General features: G+C 47.2%; 1 protein-coding gene across 5 annotated transcripts in view; it reads right to left on the reverse strand.

Annotated features, from left to right (window-relative positions):
• The window catches only part of P4HA2 (prolyl 4-hydroxylase subunit alpha 2), a 170,515-nt gene extending 159,499 nt beyond the window's left edge, over positions 1 to 11,016 (reverse strand). For all 5 annotated transcript variants that reach the window (XM_073651199.1, XM_073651200.1, XM_073651198.1 and 2 more), the window contains exon 1: positions 10,867 to 11,016. The gene's annotated coding sequence lies outside the window, so the exon portion shown is untranslated. The remainder of the gene's footprint in view (positions 1 to 10,866) is intronic.
• Between the last annotated feature and the right edge of the window lie 8,536 nt (positions 11,017 to 19,552).

Consider the following 19,552-nt stretch of genomic DNA (forward strand, 5'->3'; position numbering starts at 1 on the left):
CCCGCATGCAGAAATGCATGCAAAAACGCTTGACAAACGTGTTTTTCCCGCCAGGTAGAAGCGGAAAAAATCTGCAGCATTTCTGCATCGTGGGAACATAGCCTAAATATATAAACTAATTCATGACACAGGGGCAAGATAACGGCTGCAGGGGACCCTGTGCACCACTGTACAGCCTCTCCCATACATTTGTGCAATTTACAAACATAAAGACCACTTTACTATTTATTCATCATTCCAAAGCGATAAAGGATCCTGAGGTCCTTGAGCGCTACCATGTTACATTCTGAATCAGTGTAGAAAGGCTGTTTGCTGTATATAAATCAAGCTGGAAGTCTTGTTTGTAACATTTACGCTTCTAGCTCCAGAATTACCATCTGTGAACCAAACTGCCTGCATCATCTATTTCCCAGCCAAGAGCGATTTATCTCTGCTAATAATTACAGCCGAAGAAATAGAAAAAGTTTTCAAATATACAGAACAAAGCAAAGAGACTAAGGCGTCCCCTCCAACCCTGCAAGATTTATCTCCACAGTGCTAGAACTGATTTAAATGCCATTCTCATGACTGAACAAATGAGTTTAATATTTCAAAGGTGATGTTTTATACCGCAAGGAAAGAGCCAACGTCTCCACAGGATCAGGACAGGCTATGGATTTAAGGTTTAATAGCAAGCCATTTCATAAAGATTGACATTTTCATGAGTGAGGAACCAGGAGGTGAGACCCCAACCGATCACTGAAAAAAGGGCAGCGAAGTTCAGCCTAGTGTGCCACTTCAACTCTGATTGACAAAGTGCTTCAAGAGTTAGCAGACTCCGAATTAGGCCATGTGCACACATTTAGTATTTGGTCAGTAATTTACCTCAGTATTTGTAAGCCAAAACCAGGAGTGGGTGATAATACAGAAGTGATGACGTGTTTCTATTATACTTTTCCCCTGATTGTTCCTCACCTGGTTTTGGCTTCCAAATACTGAGGTAAAATACTGACCGTGTGCACGTGGCCTTACTATTTGTCCGCAGACCACTCCGCCCACTCTCTAAGGGCACTTGAGCTGAGCAGAGTCTAGAAGTATACAAAAAACTGTGAGGAAAACAATGGCCTGGGAGGGGTATATTGATAATGTATTTACAAGATAGGGAGAACCCCAAAACTCCACAAATCTTTGCCAGTTTCCCATCCCCTGATGACGCCGCACATGTGGTGAAACATGTTGGGGGACTTGTGCGGTGAGTACAGTTTGGTTGAATGAAGGCACCCGGGTGCCGCTAATTGTATGTAGAAATATGAAATACCACTATAAAATACTAAAGGCAGATTAGGGACAAAGTTTTTTTTTGTTTTGTTTGGGTTGTTTTTTTTATATACCCCCTAGGCGTTTTTAATCAAATATGAAATAAAAGCTACGTTTTATGGCTTGTTAGATAGGGGTCTCTTTTGGGGGTTCTCCCCATTTTGTAAATACAGAGTCTAGGAAGCACAGACCTCAGCCAAGTGCTTCTGCACTTTCGTTTCACAAAAAAAATAGGCATCTCAGCACCTGGTCATGTACTGATCAGCACTGTCATTTTCTCATGCGAATAATTTTCTGAATTGATAAGTAGTACTTCACTACCAGGATGGAGATACTAAGAAAATAGTAAAGAACTAAAACACAAGTAAATACCCAGCTAAAAGGGAACGAGTGGTGCACAACTACCCACTCATCTGGATATTTTGGGGGAAGGTAAAAGAATAGATGCATGCAAACTGTTCACGTGATCACTGCTGGTTCAGGGGCTCCTGTGAGTGCTCTTTCCAGCTGGACAGACTCAAACAGCCAGTGGGAGTTCTCACATATCCCTCCTTGGCGTGGAAAGGGTTTACATGAGCCATCTGCATGCGGTGCTGGCAAACTTAGCTCCCACTGTCATGTAACATTCTCTTTAAACATGATATGCGGGAACTGCATCTTGAGCAGGTCTGTAATATAAGTTTATTATCAGCCTTGTTCCTTTTGGAAGAAGAAGCGACTTTGATCAAATGAGAAACCAAATTCCCCTTTGCAGACATGTAGCAATGTTCAGAAGACAGGCACTAAGACTACAGACTGAACCCCTAAGCAGATGCTCCAGCTCGTGGTTATAAACCTTTCATCAATTCTTTGATAACAGCACAATAATGACAGTATTAGATCACCTATTTCTTATGCCGGATCTTCAGTCCTAGATCCCCTAGTCATTAGCAATCTGTACATAAACTGCAAACTGACATGACTAAAAGTAGCAAGTTATTCAGCATGTGCCATTTGCACCATTTTTGCAATCTAAATTGATATACATTACTATATTATTTAAAAAAAAAAAAATCTCCCCCAGTACGTAATAATATTATGGGTATTACACACAGCTGGATTGTAGTGCCCGATAACATGATTGCTCAGCAGCAGCCAGCTGTAAATCCTTTGGAGATACTTTTTTTTGGCATATGGTGGTACCATAAGTTACAGAGTATATTATTTTCATTTTAGCATATTTGTAAACATATTGGCCAAAACGGAACAAGTAAACATTGCCTACTCTACATGTGATCTGTGGCTGATGTATAAGAGAAATAACATGACCAGTCCATCCAACACATTAGCACCAAAAAAGTGAGGGCCAACCACAGGAACAGCAAGTGATCTAGAGTTTATGGAGGCAGCCTGACAGTGCCCAGAAGATGTTGGACAGAAGGGTCAGTACATTCCTAATGATGACATTTGCAAGACCTTCAGTTAAAAGGCATCTTCCACTAAATTTGATACTGATGACCAATACTTTGGATAGGTCATTAATATCAGATCGATGAGGGTACGTCACCCAGTGGTTGGATGTGAACAGTGTAGCATTCATCTGCTCTGTACACTGATTATTGGTTGTTGCTAAGAACTGTAGCTTAGCTCCTATTCAATTGAAGTGTCAGACCCCCATTGACCTGATATTGATCTCCTATACAAAGGATAGGTAACCAGTATCGAAGTAGTGGACAACCCCTTTAAGTGCTACTTTAGCTAAGGCCTCTTTCAGACAGGCATATTTGTATACTGTATTTTATGCAATACTCAGGATTGGAATACAATGCTAATGTAAACCAAAAGGGCTAGTTATATAGCTCAATTTTTTCAAATGCACATCATGTGCTACATTAATTTTACAGAAAGAATATATCCATCAATGTCTATTTAATGCTTAAAATACAGATCCATTAGTAATCTGCTTCAGATCGGTTTTTGCATTTGGTTTTGCATTCCCTGCTATTAGGTTGTATTGGGCTAAAATTGATTCATTTTTGCTTTATCTGAAATAATAATAGCAATGAATGGAGATACAGAAGGAATACTGATACATCCTGTTTCATTATGTGTCCGTATTGTGGGCGAGATCTAATGGTATGTGCACACGGCGTCTTTTTCGGGCAGATAAATAGCTGCAAAAAATAAATTTAAAGTGCGCCAGTGTCAAAACGACATTGCTGGGCACATGTTCAGTTTTTACTTACTTATTTAAACCCCTTCAAGGTTTGGAAACCATGAAGCAATTAAAAGTAGTAGCATGTTTATCTAATGGGCGCTTCTGCTAGGGAGCCGCCTGCTAGGTATAGTTTAATAGGGAAAAAAAGCTGCAAAAAAATAACGGTAAAAAGTTCAGCAAAGCTGCTTTAGAAAAGGACTGTCGGCTGCTTAGAAAAACCTCAGCAGAAGCGGCAGCATCTAAAAGATGTTGCGTGGACATACCCTAAAACAGCAATTGACAAGATGGATTTTTCCTTTTGTTTCTCCCAGAATTTAGCAGGCCAGAGGGGCCCAGCAGCTACTTATCCCCCCCATTCTCACTCCACTGAAACAACATGCACATTCCTTGGATGAGCCACTGATAGCTCTTGGCCAAATGATGGCTATGTGAACAGATATCCTAAAGTATCAGAGTCATTCTTCTGCTGCCTCCGAGAAATAAACGTATAAATAACCTTACACCGACTTAAAACTTCTAACATTGAAAGCAGTCATACACATTAGGCTAAGGCTACATGACCAAAGTTCGCTAGGTGTCACTGCTACATTGTAGCGCAATACAGGTGAATGGGGTTGATTACGACCCTCAGGAATTTCAACTATGATAAGCAAATCATAAAAAATCCGATGCGGGTAGACTTCTCGTGACTTGATTGTTGTGGTCACAATGCGACCTCGTTCACTTGTATTGTGCTGCGATTTAACAACGACACCTAGTGAACTTTGGCAGAGTGATGAAACCAAAGTCGCAGTGTAGCCCCAGCCTTAATAATAGTTAGCCTAAAGAGGTTTCTGCTGTCATTTAACAAGCTAACATATTATTTCCATTTACATAAGCTTCCTTCACACAATTTTTGACTTGGTTTTCTTTTTTGCTAGGAAAAAAAAAAAAGCTATAAAATGTCAAAATATTTTTGTGCTTTTTTTGCTGTGTTTCTCAGGTAGTTTTTTTTCTATAAACAAGCCTGTGCTAAACAAAAAAAAAATGTCACTACATGGCACACCCAGGCAAGTGCCGGGACCCTGTAGGAACGGGTAAGGAGGACCCACTGACCGTCGGCAGGGACAAAAACTACCGCTGTCGCTGTTGCGACCGCCTGGGCCTGGCGGGTGAGGGGCCTGCTGATGCCAGCAAATACTTCAGCTGGAGGTGCATCCTCGAACACACATTTAGCTGAAGTGTATTTCAGCGCACAGACCCATCCGGTCCGTGCACAGCAATACTCATTGCCAGCCAATCAGAGGCCAGCAGATGACGTTGGCGTGCACGTGAACGGGGGCGCATGGCAGTGATGTCAAGCGCTCCGGTCACTTGCACGCTTAAGTCAGCTGTTGGCTTCAGAAGAGGACGCGGCGCGGCAGGGGAGCAGAGGGAAGGTGAGTACACGGTGGTCATACTACTATAGGGAGGACTGCGGGCTGCGCGTTATACTACACTGTGTTCCAAATTATTATGCAAATAATATTTTCTCAGATTTTCCCAAATTACCTATATGAATTGCAGTCATTGTAATTTTCCAGTCAAATAACTATTAGAGTACAATTGAAAGGTTTTTGTACAAACAGTATATTTTTAAAAAAATAAAAAACTCAAACTGCACTCAAAATGCATGTTCCAAATTATTATGCACAGCAGAGTTTTTAACCTTTTCATTATAATAAAGAACAAAAAAATGGTCATTTTTGAAATTATAAGCATTAGCAGGTTATTACAAACTGAAATCAAACAGTTTTCAACTCAAAACTTTATTCTAGGTGATGTTACATTTGCACATAGGACCCCTTGTTCGAAAGGAGCTTCTGAACTCTCTCGCCCATTGAATTTGTCAGGTTTTGGATGGTTTCTGCTTCAATTGTTTTGCATGAGGACAGAATACCCTCCCAGAGCTGTTGCTTAGATGTGAACTGCCTCCCGCCATCATAGACACTCCTTTTGATGATGCTCCAGAGGTTCTCAATGGGGTTGTGGTCAGGGGAACATGGGGGCCACACCATAAGTTTGTCCCCTTTTATGCCCATAGCAGCCAGAGATGCAGATGTGTTATGAGCAGCATGAGACGGGGCATTATCATGCATGAAATGATCTCGATGGTCCAGATGGATGGAGTGGAGGATGGCTGGAGGATGGCTGGGTGATGGACACCCCATGCAAACACGGCTACGGCGCTAACAAGGAGGAGGTGGAGTAATGTTTTGGGCTAGAATCATGGAGAGAGAGATTGTCGGCCCTTTTAGGATCCCTGAAGGGGTAAAGATGAACTCCATAATGTATGTTGAGTTTCTCAAACAGCACTTCCTTCCATGGTTCAAGAAGAAGAACCGTGCATTCCGCAGCAAGATCATTTTCATTCAAAAAGAAGGAATTTTTATATACTTAATTGCAATACAGACATTTCGGTTCACAAGACCTTCATCAGTGTACAGACTGCTCAGGACAGAAGTTTAGTAGGGATTAGTGTTGAGCGAGTATGTTCTGTTCCGAGTATGCTCGGGCCGAGCTCCGAGTATTTATTACATGTGAGGAATGTGTAAGAAATAGACATTCCTCACATGTAATAAAGCTGTCAAACAGTCGCAAATCATGCACACGGGAGCGATTCAACATCACCGAGCAGCTGTAAATACTCGGAGCTCGGCCAGAGCATACTCGGACAGAACATACTCGCTCAACAGTAGGGATAGAAAGGACACAGTATCCTTAAGGATAATAAAATTCAGTAGCAGGAATTCAGGAGCTGTCAGGTGGGTTACTGCGGGGGACATCTCCAGACAGGTGAGTATAAGGAATTTTTTTATTTTATTCTCATTTTTACACCAGGACACAGCGGGAGCAGAATGCTACTGTCAACATTATCCCATGCTCGCGCTGATCGCCATCCGTGTGTCATCAGTGTGGCACATTTTGCGGCCTGCGAGAAAACAACGGACATGACAGCGTGTTTTGCCCACGGACATGGTCCGTGGAAATACACTGACATGTGCAAGGAATGGGTCTGTGTGTGTGTGTGTGTGTGTGTGTGTGTGTGTGTGTGTGTGTGTGTGTGTGTGTGTGTGTGTGTGTGTGTGTCTCCGGTACGTGTGGAAACGGACACCACACATACTCAAAACACTAACATCTGATTTTGAGGATCAGAATAAGAAATGCTCAATGGGTCTATGTGCTGTCCAAGAAAAGAAAAAAAAAAAAAAAATCGGGGCAGCACACTGAGACTTCACATGGATACAGGAATGTAGTCTTATTATGTATAGTACAGTCTGTTAGTATATAATGTACTTTCTTGTTATATATAGTGCCGTCCCTTAGTATATAATGTACTTTATTGTTACATATAGCGCCATCCCTTAGTATAGAGCAGGGGTCTCAAACACGCGGCCCGCATGCGGCCCCTCCGGCTGCTTCTTGTGGCCCACAGGCACAGACCCCGTAACTATCGCGGCTCTCTCCAGCAGCCGCCGACATCAGCGCTGTAGTGCAGTGTATTGCCATGCAGAGACCGGCTCTCTGCACAGCAATACCAGTGCCAGCCGCCGGCCTATCGGCGGCCAGCAGCTGATATCTGCGTCCCAGCGCAGCGGCGTATGACGTCACTGCCATGCGCAGATGTCAGATGCTGGCCTCTGATAGGCTGGCGGCTGACACTGGTATTGCCGTGCAGAGAGCCGGTCTCTGCATGGCAATACACTGCATTACAGCGCTGATGTCGGCGGCTGCTGGAGAGAGCCGCGATAGTTACGGGGTCTGTGCCTGCGGGACGCAGCTGCAGAAAAGACGCCGAGGGAACTTTTTTTTTCTCTTGTCAAGTGAAATACAGCACAGGGGACCTGTGCTCAGTATAGGGGGGGGGGGGGGGCACTGTGCACAGTATGGGGGGACGGGGACCCTGAGCGCTGTACGGGGGGGGGGAGGGGGGGGGACCCTGAGCGCAGTACGGGGGGGGACCCTGAGCGCAGTACGGGGGGGGGACCCTGAGCGCAGTACGGGGGGGGGGACCCTGAGCGCAGTACGGGGGGGGGGGACCCTGAGCGCAGTACGGGGGGGGGGGGACCCTGAGCGCAGTACGGGGGGGGGGGGGACCCTGAGCGCAGTACGGGGGGGGGGGGACCCTGAGCGCAGTACGGGGGGGGGGACCCTGAGCGCAGTACGGGGGGGGGGGACCCTGAGCGCAGTACGGGGGGGGGGACCCTGAGCGCAGTACGGGGGGGGGACCCTGAGCGCAGTACGGGGGGGGGGGACCCTGAGCGCAGTACGGGGGGGGGGGACCCTGAGCGCAGTACGGGGGGGGGGACCCTGAGCGCAGTACGGGGGGGGGGGGACCCTGAGCGCAGTACGGGGGGGGGACCCTGAGCGCAGTACGGGGGGGGGACCCTGAGCGCAGTACGGGGGGGGGACCCTGAGCGCAGTACGGGGGGGGGACCCTGAGCGCAGTACAGGGGGGGGACCCTGAGCGCAGTACGGGGGGGGGGACCCTGAGCGCAGTACGGGGGGGGGGACCCTGAGCGCAGTACGGGGGGGGGGACCCTGAGCGCAGTACGGGGGGGGGGACCCTGAGCGCAGTACGGGGGGGGGGACCCTGAGCGCAGTACGGGGGGGGGGGACCCTGAGCGCAGTACGGGGGGGGGGACCCTGAGCGCAGTACGGGGGGGGGGACCCTGAGCGCAGTACGGGGGGGGGGACCCTGAGCGCAGTACGGGGGGGGGGGGACCCTGAGCGCAGTACGGGGGGGGGACCCTGAGCGCAGTACGGGGGGGGGACCCTGAGCGCAGTACGGGGGGGGGGGACCCTGAGCGCAGTACGGGGGGGGGGGGACCCTGAGCGCAGTACGGGGGGGGGGGACCCTGAGCGCAGTACGGGGGGGGGGGGGACCCTGAGCGCAGTACGGGGGGGGGGGGGGACCCTGAGCGCAGTACGGGGGGGGGGGGGACCCTGAGCGCAGTATGGGGGAGGGACCCTGAGCGCAGTATGGGGGAGGGACCCTGAGCGCAGTATGGGGGAGGGACCCTGAGCGCAGTATGGGGGAGGGACCCTGAGCGCAGTATGGGGGAGGGACCCTGAGCGCAGTATGGGGGAGGGACCCTGAGCGCAGTATGGGGGAGGGACCCTGAGCGCAGTATGGGGGAGGGACCCTGAGCGCAGTATGGGGGAGGGACCCTGAGCGCAGTATGGGGGAGGGACCCTGAGCGCAGTATGGGGGGGGGACCCTGAGCGCAGTATGGGGGGGGGACCCTGAGCGCAGTATGGGGGGGGGACCCTGAGCGCAGTATGGGGGGGGGGACCCTGAGCGCAGTATGGGGGGGGGGACCCTGAGCGCAGTATGGGGGGGGGGACCCTGAGCGCAGTATGGGGGGGGGGGACCCTGAGCGCAGTACGGGGGGGGGGGACCCTGAGCGCAGTACGGGGGGGGGGACCCTGAGCGCAGTACGGGGGGTGGGGACCCTGAGCGCAGTACGGGGGGGGGACCCTGAGCGCAGTACGGGGGGGGGGACCCTGAGCGCAGTACGGGGGGGGACCCTGAGCGCAGTACGGGGGGGGGGGGGGGGGACCCTGAGCGCAGTACGGGGGGGGGGGGGGGACCCTGAGCGCAGTATGGGGGGGGACCCTGAGCGCAGTATGGGGGGGACCCTGAGCGCAGTATGGGGGGGGACCCTGAGCGCAGTATGGGGGGGGACCCTGAGCGCAGTATGGGGGGGGGACCCTGAGCGCAGTATGGGGGGGGGGACCCTGAGCGCAGTATGGGGGGGGGGACCCTGAGCGCAGTATGGGGGGGGGACCCTGAGCGCAGTACGGGGGGGGGGACCCTGAGCGCAGTACGGGGGGGGGCCCTGAGCGCTGTATGGGGGGGGGGGCCCTGAGCGCTGTATGGGGGGGGGGGGCCCTGAGCGCTGTATAGGGGGGGGGACCCTGAGCGCTGTATGGGGGGGGGGACCCTGAGCGCTGTATGGGGGGGGGGACCCTGAGCGCTGTATGGGGGGGGGGGACCCTGAGCGCTGTATGGGGGGGGGGACGGGGGGACCCTGAGCGCTGTATGGGGGGGGGGGCACGGGGACATATCTGCAACATAAGGCCCAGGATGGGGGACCATGTCTGCAATATAGGGGACCTGGAAGGGGGACCATGTCTGCAATATGGGGGACCTGGATGGGGGACCATGTCTGCAATATGGGGGACCATGTCTGCAATATGGGGGACCTGGATGGGGGACCATGTCTGCAATATGGGGCACCTGGATGGGGGACCATGTCTGCAATATGAGGGACCATGTCTGCAATATGGGGGACCTGGATGGGAGACCATGTCTGCAATATCTGGGACCTGGAGGGGAGACCATGTCTGCAATATGGGGGACCTGGAGGGGAGACCATGTCTGCAATATGGGGGACCTGGAGGGGAGACCATGTCTGCAAGATGAGGACCAGTTCAAAAGGTGTATAGAAAATAAAATGGGATCACTAAAAATGTCACTTTGTCATGCAAATAATGCGGCCCCCAAATTAAATGTTTTTCCGTGTGCGGCCCATATGCCCAGCTGAGTTTGAGACCCCTGGTATAGAGTGTACGTTCTTGTTATACATTCCGCCGCCATTATTTACATAATTTCCTCTTTTATTATGTATTATGTCCCTTATTACATAACATCCTTTCTATTTATGTATGGTGCTGTCCTTTATTATGTAGCGTCCTCTGTTATGTGGAGAGCCGTCCATTATTACATAGTATCATCTCTTGCCATCTACAGCACCGTCCCTTACTTTGAGTATTCTCATTATTTTTGTTATTCACAGTGCCCTCTCTATTACATAGAGTACTCTCTGTTAGATATAAAATTACTGCTGATGGAGCAGCATCTCACCAGAAGACGAGTCCATCAGTTCCTCCATCAGAAAAAAAGCTTTCCCATGCTCCATCGGCAGTCAATTTAGTTTATATCTAACAAGAGAGGACGATATGTAATAAAGACAGGGCGCTATAAATAACGAGAATCCGATATGTACGGTGCTGGACCCCACAGCACCACCTCCGCGGGACCCCACAGCACCACCTCCGCAGGACCCGGCGGTGTCCTCAGCAGATCACACCCTGTGGACCCCTCATAAGCTGCGTCAGGTTGTACACATGAGATGTTATGGGGCAGAAAAGCCCATGAACAGCATTCCAAGTCCTATGTAATAAGTTGTGCCATGACACAGCCAGCATGTACAGTGCGTCTACACCACAATAAAGTGCCCCCGTCCCACTGTGCACATTCCCACGGTGACCCTGGAGAGGAGTACACGTTACTACAAGTTTGTGCCCCTCCTGTTCCGCGCACTGTCCCCATCACACTCCCCGCTTACCGCAGGATACACAGGTCCCACAGTGACAGGCAGCTCCGTCCTCTCAGCCCGAGGGGCGGTGTATACTATGGCAGGCTGTGTACATTGTACAGGGGATTCCTCCTAGTCTGGAGCCCGCCCTAGTCACGTGTCATCCGGGCCCGCCCCCTCCAGTGCAGGTCGTGCAGGGGCTCACGCTGCCTCTGGAGATGAGCACGTACGTGTCGCTGCTGTGTGCTGGGGGCCATTGGATGTAAAGCCGCCGCCTCATGGAGCGTCTCCCCCCAGTGCATAACATGTTAGGGCGCATTCAGACATCAGTGCTTGTACCGAAACCGGGCGTGCGATATACAGAGAAAACTATGATCGATAGCTGGACACCGGCTCTGTGTATATCGCACTCCTGGTTTTGTTACAAACACCGATGAAACATCATTGACGTGTGAATGAGCCCTTAGACACATGTCCAGCTTCCATCTACCTTGTACATGACATTATACATAGATGACAGTAATAAAGTAATAGGGGCCATTGTCATGGCTGCACGTAAAAGCCTGTGTGATGGTCACATAGTTAATAGGATTGAATAAAGACAAATGTCCATCAGGTCAACAGAGGGATGAGGAAGGAGCACACATACAAAGCATGATCCTGTCTACCCCTAAAGATAATTCATCTTTCCCTCCTAAGCCCAATTGGCGATCCACTGGACAGAACAATGGAAGTTGTCGTTACATGGAGATTGAATGATCACATTGAAAACCGCATACACTGATCACTTATTGGCTATCCTCACTGAGATACTCTGATCATTTATTGGCTATCCTCACTGAGATACGCTGATCACTTATTGGCCATTCTCACTGAGATACGCTGATCACTTATTGGCTATCCCCTGAGATCCGCTGATCACTTATTGGCTATCCCCTGAGATCCGCTGATCACTTATTGGGTATCCTCACTGAGATACACTGATCAATTATTGGCTATCCTCACTGAGATACACTGGTCAATTATTGGCTACCCTCACTGACATACACTGATCACTTATTGGCTATCCTCACTGAGATACGCTGATCACTTATTGGCTATCCCCTGAGATCCGCTGATCACTTATTGGCTATCCTCACTGAGATACACTGATCACTTATTGGCTATCTTCACTGAGATACGCTGATCACTTATTGGCTATCCTCACTGAGATACGCTGATCACTTATTGGCTATCCCCTGAGATCCGCTGATCACTTATTGGCTATCCTCACTGAGATACACTGATCACTTATTGGCTATGTTCACTGAGATATGCTGATCACTTATTGGCTATCCTCACTGAGATACGCTGATCACTTATTGGCTATCCTCACTGAGATACACTGATCACTTATTGGCTATCCTCACTGAGATACGCTGATCACTTATTGGCTATCCTCACTGAGATATACTGATCACTTATTGGCTATCCTCACTGAGATACGCTGATCACTTATTGGCTATCCTCACTGAGATACGCTGATCACTTATTGGCTATCCTCACTGAGATATGCTGATCACTTATTGGCTATCCTCTCTGAGATACACTGATCACTTATTGCCTAGCTACTCTTAGATACACTTATCACTTACTGGCTACCCTCTCTCAGATATGCTGGTCACTTACAGTGACATGTAAAAGTTTGGGCACCCCTGGTCAAAATTACGGTTATTGTGAACAGTTAAGCAAGTTGAAGATAATATGATCTATAAGCATACATTCACACGTTCAGGATTTGCGGCAGTTTTGATGCTGCAGAATTTCCGCACCATTTCCACACCTATTATGCAAATTTGCGGACACGCATTTTACGTTTTTTACACATGTGGATTTTCCTCATTAATGCAAGTCTATGGGGAAAATCCGCATGCATACTCGAAATAGAAATTAACATGCTGAAAGGCCGCATATCAGTTTCCACAGGTGATCCGCAGGTGCACATAGACACACAGTGGACATAGAATATCTAGAAATCCCATCCATTATGCTGTAACATCTGGCCGCTGTGTTTTTGACGCTGCATAAATACGCAGCATCAAAACCGCAGCAAATACTGTAATTTAAAACTTACACATTTCCTTTGTATTTTAAACAAAAAATATATATATTGTCATTTTTTTCATTTTAAAAATTACAAAAAGGAAAATGGGCCATTGCAAAAGTTTGGGCATCCTGCATGGTTATTACCCAGTAGCACCCCCTTTTGAAAGTATCACAGCTTGAAAACGCTTTTTTGTAGCCAGACAACAGTCTTTCAGTACTTGTTTGAGGAATTTTCATCCATTCTTCCTTGGAAAATTTTTCCAGTTCTGTGAGATTCTTGGGTCGTCTTGCATGCACTGCTATCTTGAGGTCTAGCCACAGATTTTCAATGATGTTCAGATCAGGGGACTGTGAGGACCATTGTAAAACCTTCAGCTTGAGCCTTTTGAAGTAGTCTATTGTGTGTTTTGACATGGCCTTGTGTGAACATGCATTTAGATTTTGCATGCACATCAATTTATGTTTCAGTTCAGACTTCTAGGTTTTTTTCTTTGTAGTTCAGTGTGCTTTAGTACATATAAGGGTGTGGCCGCCCTTGGTCTGAGCTGAAAGGCTCATTCTGCCTCAGGTCTATGCTTCTACTAGGGGGTCAGTCTCTCTGCCCTTATCCATATGTACGTCACTTGACAAATGGTAAGGTTTTAATATTAGAGTTAGGACTGTCCCATAAGGGTTGCCGTGACGTGGCGGAATACCTTTTACATTATTTTGATCAAAATTATGTTAACTAAATACCCTTTATTATTTATCATTATTTTTGCACTGTGCGATTTACCCATTTACTTCTAGTTACTTGGGTATTTTGCTTGTCTTTGGTTTTTCTTTGTCTAGTGGCCTTGTGTGAACATGCATTTACATTTTGCATGCACATCAATTTATGTTTCAGTTCAGACTTCTAGGTTTTTTCTTTGTAGTTCATTTTGCTTTAGTACATATAAGGGTGTGGCCGCCCTTGGTCTGAGCTGAAAGGCTCATTCTGCCTCAGTTCTATGCTTCTACTAGGGGGTCAGTCTCTCTGCCCTTATCCATATGTACGTCACTTGACAAATGGTAAGGTTTTAATATTAGAGTTAGGACTGTCCCATAAGGGTTGCCGTGACGTTGCGGGATACCTTTTACATTATTTTGATCAAAATTATGTTAACTAAATACCCTTTATTATTTATCATTATTTTTGCACTGTGCGATTTACCCATTTACTTCTAGTTACTTGGGTATTTTGCTTGTCTTTGGTTATTCTATTGTTATTACCCAGTAGCACCCCCTTTTGAAAGTATCACAGCTTGTAAATGCTTTTTTGTAGCCAGACAACAGTCTATCAGTTCTTGTTTGAGGAATTTTCATCCATTCTTCCTTGGAAAATTCTTCCAGTTCAGTGAGATTCTTGGGTCGTCTTGCATGCACTGCTATCTTGAGGTCTAGCCACAGATTTTCAATGATGTTCAGAACAGGGGACTGTGAGGGCCATTGTAAAACCTTCAGCTTGAGCCTTTTGAAGTAGTCTATTGTGGATTTTAACATATGTTTAGTATCATTAGCCATTTGTAGAAGCCATCCTCTTTTCAACTTCGGCTTTTTTACAGGTTGTGTTATGTTTGCATCAAGAATTTGTTGAAATTTCATTGAATCCATTCTTCCTTCTACCCGTGAAATGTTTCCCGTTCCATTGGCTGCAACACAACCGCAAAGCATGATTGTTCCACCCCCATGCTTAATGGTTGGCAAGATGTTCTTTTCCTGAAATTCTGTGCCGTTTTTCTCCACACATACCTTTGATCATTGTGGCCAAAGAGTTCTATTTTATCCTCATTAGTCCACAGGACTTGTTTCCAAAATGCATCAGGCTTCTTTAGATGTTCTTTTGCACACTTTTGATGTTGAATTTTATGGTGAAGTTTTCTTCTAATGACTCTTCCATGACGGCCATATTTGTGCAGGTGTCTCTGACAAGTAAAACAATGTACCACAACTCCAGAGTCTACTAAATCTTTCCGAAGGTCTTTTGCAGTCAAGCAGGAGTTCTGATTTACCTCTATAGCAATCTTACGAGCAGCTCTCACTGAAATTTAGCTTGGTCTTCCAGACCTTATCTTGACCTCCACTGTCCCTGTTAACTGCTATTTCTTAAATACATTTCTAACTGAGGAAAGGGCAACTTCAATACGCTTTGCTCTCTTTTTATAGCCTTCTCCTGCTTTGTGGGCCTCCACCATTTTTATTTTCAGAGTGCTAGGCAGCTGCTTAGAAGACCCCATGGCTGCTGTTTTTTGGCACAAGGTTAGAGAAGGCTGGGTTGTTATAAAGCTGGGAAATTTGCATCACCTGACCTTTCCTAATGATGATAGTGAACAAGCCATAACCCTAACAGACTAAATAACTTTAACCAAGCTTTCAGACCTTATCTGAGCACACAAATCTCCAAGGGTGCCCAAACGTTTGCATCGGCCCATTTTCCTTTTTGTAATTTTTTTTTCCTAAAATACACAATTACTGTTCACAATAACAGTAAGTTTGATCAGGGGTGCCCAAATTTTTACATTCCACTGTATTGCCTAGATGCTCTGAGAAACGCTGATCGCTTATTAGCTACAGTATCTTCTTTGACATACTTTGAGATACGCTGATCACTAATTGGCTAGCCTCCCTGAGATACGCTGATTTCTTATTACCTAGCCGCTCTGAGATACACTTACTGGCTACTCTCTTTGAGACGCCCTGATCACTTAATTCTTAGCTGCTCTGAGAAACGCTGATCACTTATTGTCTAGCCTCACTAAGGTATGCTGATCACTTATCAGCTACTCTCTCAGATATACGCTGATTACTAATTGGCTACCCTCTCCGATATACACTGATCACTTATTGCCTACCCTTTCTCATATAAACTGATCACTAATTTGCTACCTGTCACTAATTTGCTACCTGTCAGAAGTGACAGACAGTCGCCCTGCAGTTGGTTGCAGGAGATCTCTACGTTTAGCATTACAGACATCTTCTTAGAGGCTGTCTCTAGGACCCAGTGGCTACCTTCCTTTGGCTAATTAACTCCCTGGTCTGGAATATATATCTGCTGTGTATCAGAGGGAGGTGCCGGCAATATTCATTTACTCCTTGTGAAGGCTTTAGCAAGAGCAGTACTGCTTCCTCTCTGGTGCTTGAGGTCGTGCGCACATTTGTCTGGAGTCGTCTAAAGCTAAGCTATTTCCCCTATTTGTCCTCCCTTGTTGTCTTTAGTGTTCAGTGGGGATCAACTAGTGTTGATCTCCTCCCTTCCCTAGCCTGAGTCTAACGCTAGGGAAAGACAGGGCGAGGTACGCGTGCAGCGATTGGTGAAGAGCCAATATACGGTCGATAGTTGAGACAGGGTGACACTAGACCAGACTAGGAGGTCTCCACTTACACCTGTCCCTAGAGTCTGGGCTCCCTTTCCCTCTTCCCTCTGTGTTGCACTAAGTCTTTCCCACACCTTGCGTGACATTATCGCCGGCCGAGCACATTTTGAAAAGGAAAAAAAAAAAAACCTGACACTTTGTTTTTTTTTCTCTGTATGCTTTTGGGCGTGGACCTTTTTTTTTACTTTTCTCCCTTGGTATGGGTTCAGTTGCAGAGCTCACAGAGCGGCTGCACAGACTGTCTCTGGAGGTGAATGACCTCCGCGATGAGGTTCAGCAGCAGCATCAGCGGCTACAGATCATCAATGTGGGGGTCTCTGCAGGTAGGCCTGCCCTGCCTGAACCAAAGGGTGCCCTCCCGGACAGGTTTTCTGATGGTCGGGACAAGTTTTTTGTATTCAAGAATGCCTGCAAACTGTATTTTAAACTTTGTCCCTATTCCTCTGGAAATGAGGAACAGTGAGTTGGAATTGTGATCTCTCTACTGCAGGGAGATCCTCAGTCGTGGGCGTTTTCTTTACCGCAGGCCTCAGTTTGTCTCCAGTCTGTGGAGGGGTTTTTCGGGGCTCTGGCTCTCAACTATGATGACCCTGACCGAGTCACCTTGGCTAAGTCTAGGCTACGTCGCCTTCAGCAGGGGAATCAGTCAGTGGAGACGTACAGTTCGGAATTACGTAGATGGGCAATGGTTCCAAATGGAATGACTCAGCCCTTAGAAGTGAATTTTGTGAGGGGCTTAATGAAAGGTTAAAAGATGCCTTGGCATATGAAACCCCTCAGTCCTTGGAGGCTGCCATGTCGTTGGCCATACGTCTTGATAGACGCCTTCGGGATAGATGGCTGAGACCACCATCTCTGGGGCCTTCTTCTCGGGGTTGTGTACCTTTGCCGGAGGAGCGGTCTGCGGATGAACCAGTACTGGGGGAGGTGGAGGAGCCCATGCAGTTAGGGGGTGTCTCTGCATCATACATCTCCCCGGTGATTCGCAAGAAAAAAGGCATATGTTTTTATTTGTGGGAAAAAGGGACATTTTGTTGGGACCTGTCCTTCAATTCCTAAACAAAAGGAGACTCAATTAACTCTTAGTAGTCTGGAGTTGGATAAACAAGGGGTGCATTTGTGGCCAAACTGCAGTTCCCGCTTTGTCCTGAAAGCAGAGATGGGGCTAGAGAGCAAAACCAAGAAAATGTCTGTGTTTGTTGACAGTGGAGCCGGAGTCAGCATGGTTGATGCTGAGTTTGTGAAGACTCATGGTCTTGCTTGCTGTACTTTAGATAAACCTATTTCCATTTTCGCCATCGACTCCGCACCACTTGCACAGACAGCATTTACTCAGATTGTACATAATGTAAAACTGAGGGTGGGGTCAGTTCATTGTAAAATTATCCCTTGCTATGTTCTGGACAATCTTCCCACACCAATTGTTTTGGGCATTCCGTGGCTTGTTAAACATAATCTGTTGTTGGATCGGCAAACCAGAGAGATTATTGAATGGGGAGATTACTGCCATGAGAACTTTTTAGATATTTCCCTTGCTACTGTCACTACTACAGAAAATATTACCTGCTTTTCTGTCTGGTTTTCAGGACGTTTTTTCTGAGAGGGAGTGTCAGGATTTGCCTCCTCATCGTGCTTATGACTATCCTATTAACCTGACTTCCGGAGCTAAACTACCGAAGTCCAGACTGTATAATCTTTTTGGCCCTGAGAGACAAGCCATGAAGGATTTCATTGCGGAAAGTCTGGAGAAGAGACATATCAGACCATCATCTTCGCTCGTGGCGGTAGGGTTCTTCTTTGTGAAGAAAAAAGATGGCGGTCTACGTCCCTGTTTAGATTTCTGGGAATTAAATAAAATTACTATCCGTGATCCATACCCTCTTCCTCTGATTCCTGATTTGTTCAGCCAGGTTGTAGGAGCGAAGGTATTCTCCAAGTTGGATTTAAGGAGAGTCTACAATTTGGTTAGAATCAGAAAAACAGCGTTCAATACCCTGGAAACACATTTCGAGAGTTTGTTTATGCCTTTTGGCTTGACCAATGCACCTGTGGTATTCCAGTATTTCATAAATGATATTTTTCTTCATTTGGTGGGGAGGTTTGTGGTGGTCTATCTGGACGATATTTTGGTTTACTCACCTGATTTTGAGACACATCGGGGGCATGTTAAGCTGGTGCTTCAGATATTAAGGGACAATAAGCTTTATGACAAACTGGAAAAATGTGTTTTCACTGTTCAGGAGGTGCAGTTTTTGGGGTACTTCAGGTTTTCAGATGGATCCGGAGAAGAGCCATGTAGTTCTTGTTTGGGAACGTCCTGAGAACCTGAAGGCTCTACAACGCCTTCTGGGCTTTACTAATTTTTACCGGGAATTCATCCAAAATTACTCTGTAATTGTGAAACCCCTTACTGATATAACTAAGAAGGGGGTCTGATTTTTCCAAATGGTCAGATGCCTCCTTCCAAGCTTTTTCTTCCTTAAAGAATCAATTTGCCACTGCACCTATACTCAGTCAACCCGATGTTTCCCAACCCTTTATTGTGGAGGTTAATGAGTCGGATGTCGGGGATGGGGCTGTGTTGTCTCAGGGTCTGTCCCCTGGTAAATGGCGTCCATGCGCCTTCTTTTCAAAAAAATTATCTTCGGCTGAGAGAAATTATGACATGGGTAATAGAGAACTTTTGGCGATCAAAAAGGGGTTCGAAGAATGGCAATATTGGTTTTACGGGGCTGACCATCCTATTACTGTTACTACTGACCATAAGAACCTGTCATATCTCCAGTCAGCTAAACTTCTCAACCCTAGGCAAGCCAGATGGTCCCTGTTTTTTACTAGGTTCAATTTTGTCACTTTTCGTCCAGGGGTAAAAAATGTCAAGGCTGATGCTTTGTCCCGGAGCTTCACTGGTGGTTGTGACCATGAGAACCCTGCCCGATATTACAGAAAGGGGTAGTCATTTCGGCACTTTATCCTGAACTGGAGTGTGAGGTGTTGGAGGCACAGGGGGACACCCTGTCTCTTGCCCTTCAGTAAAGTTATTTGTACCATCTAATCTGCGCCGCAAAGTAATTAAGGAACATCATAACTCTGTGCATGCTGGGCATCCAGGTGGTAAGGCAACTGCGGACCTCCTTTCTCGTTGTTTTGGTGGCCGGGGTTGCATCGGGATGTGATTGAACACGTAGCTGCTTGTAGTATTTGCGCGCATTCTAAGGTTTTGCATACCCATGTCTGGT

Source organism: Phyllobates terribilis, unplaced genomic scaffold, assembly GCF_046119375.1.
Source record: "Phyllobates terribilis strain yellow unplaced genomic scaffold, ASM4611937v1 Scaffold_11__3_contigs__length_659146591, whole genome shotgun sequence".
NCBI lineage: Eukaryota > Metazoa > Chordata > Amphibia > Anura > Dendrobatidae > Phyllobates > Phyllobates terribilis.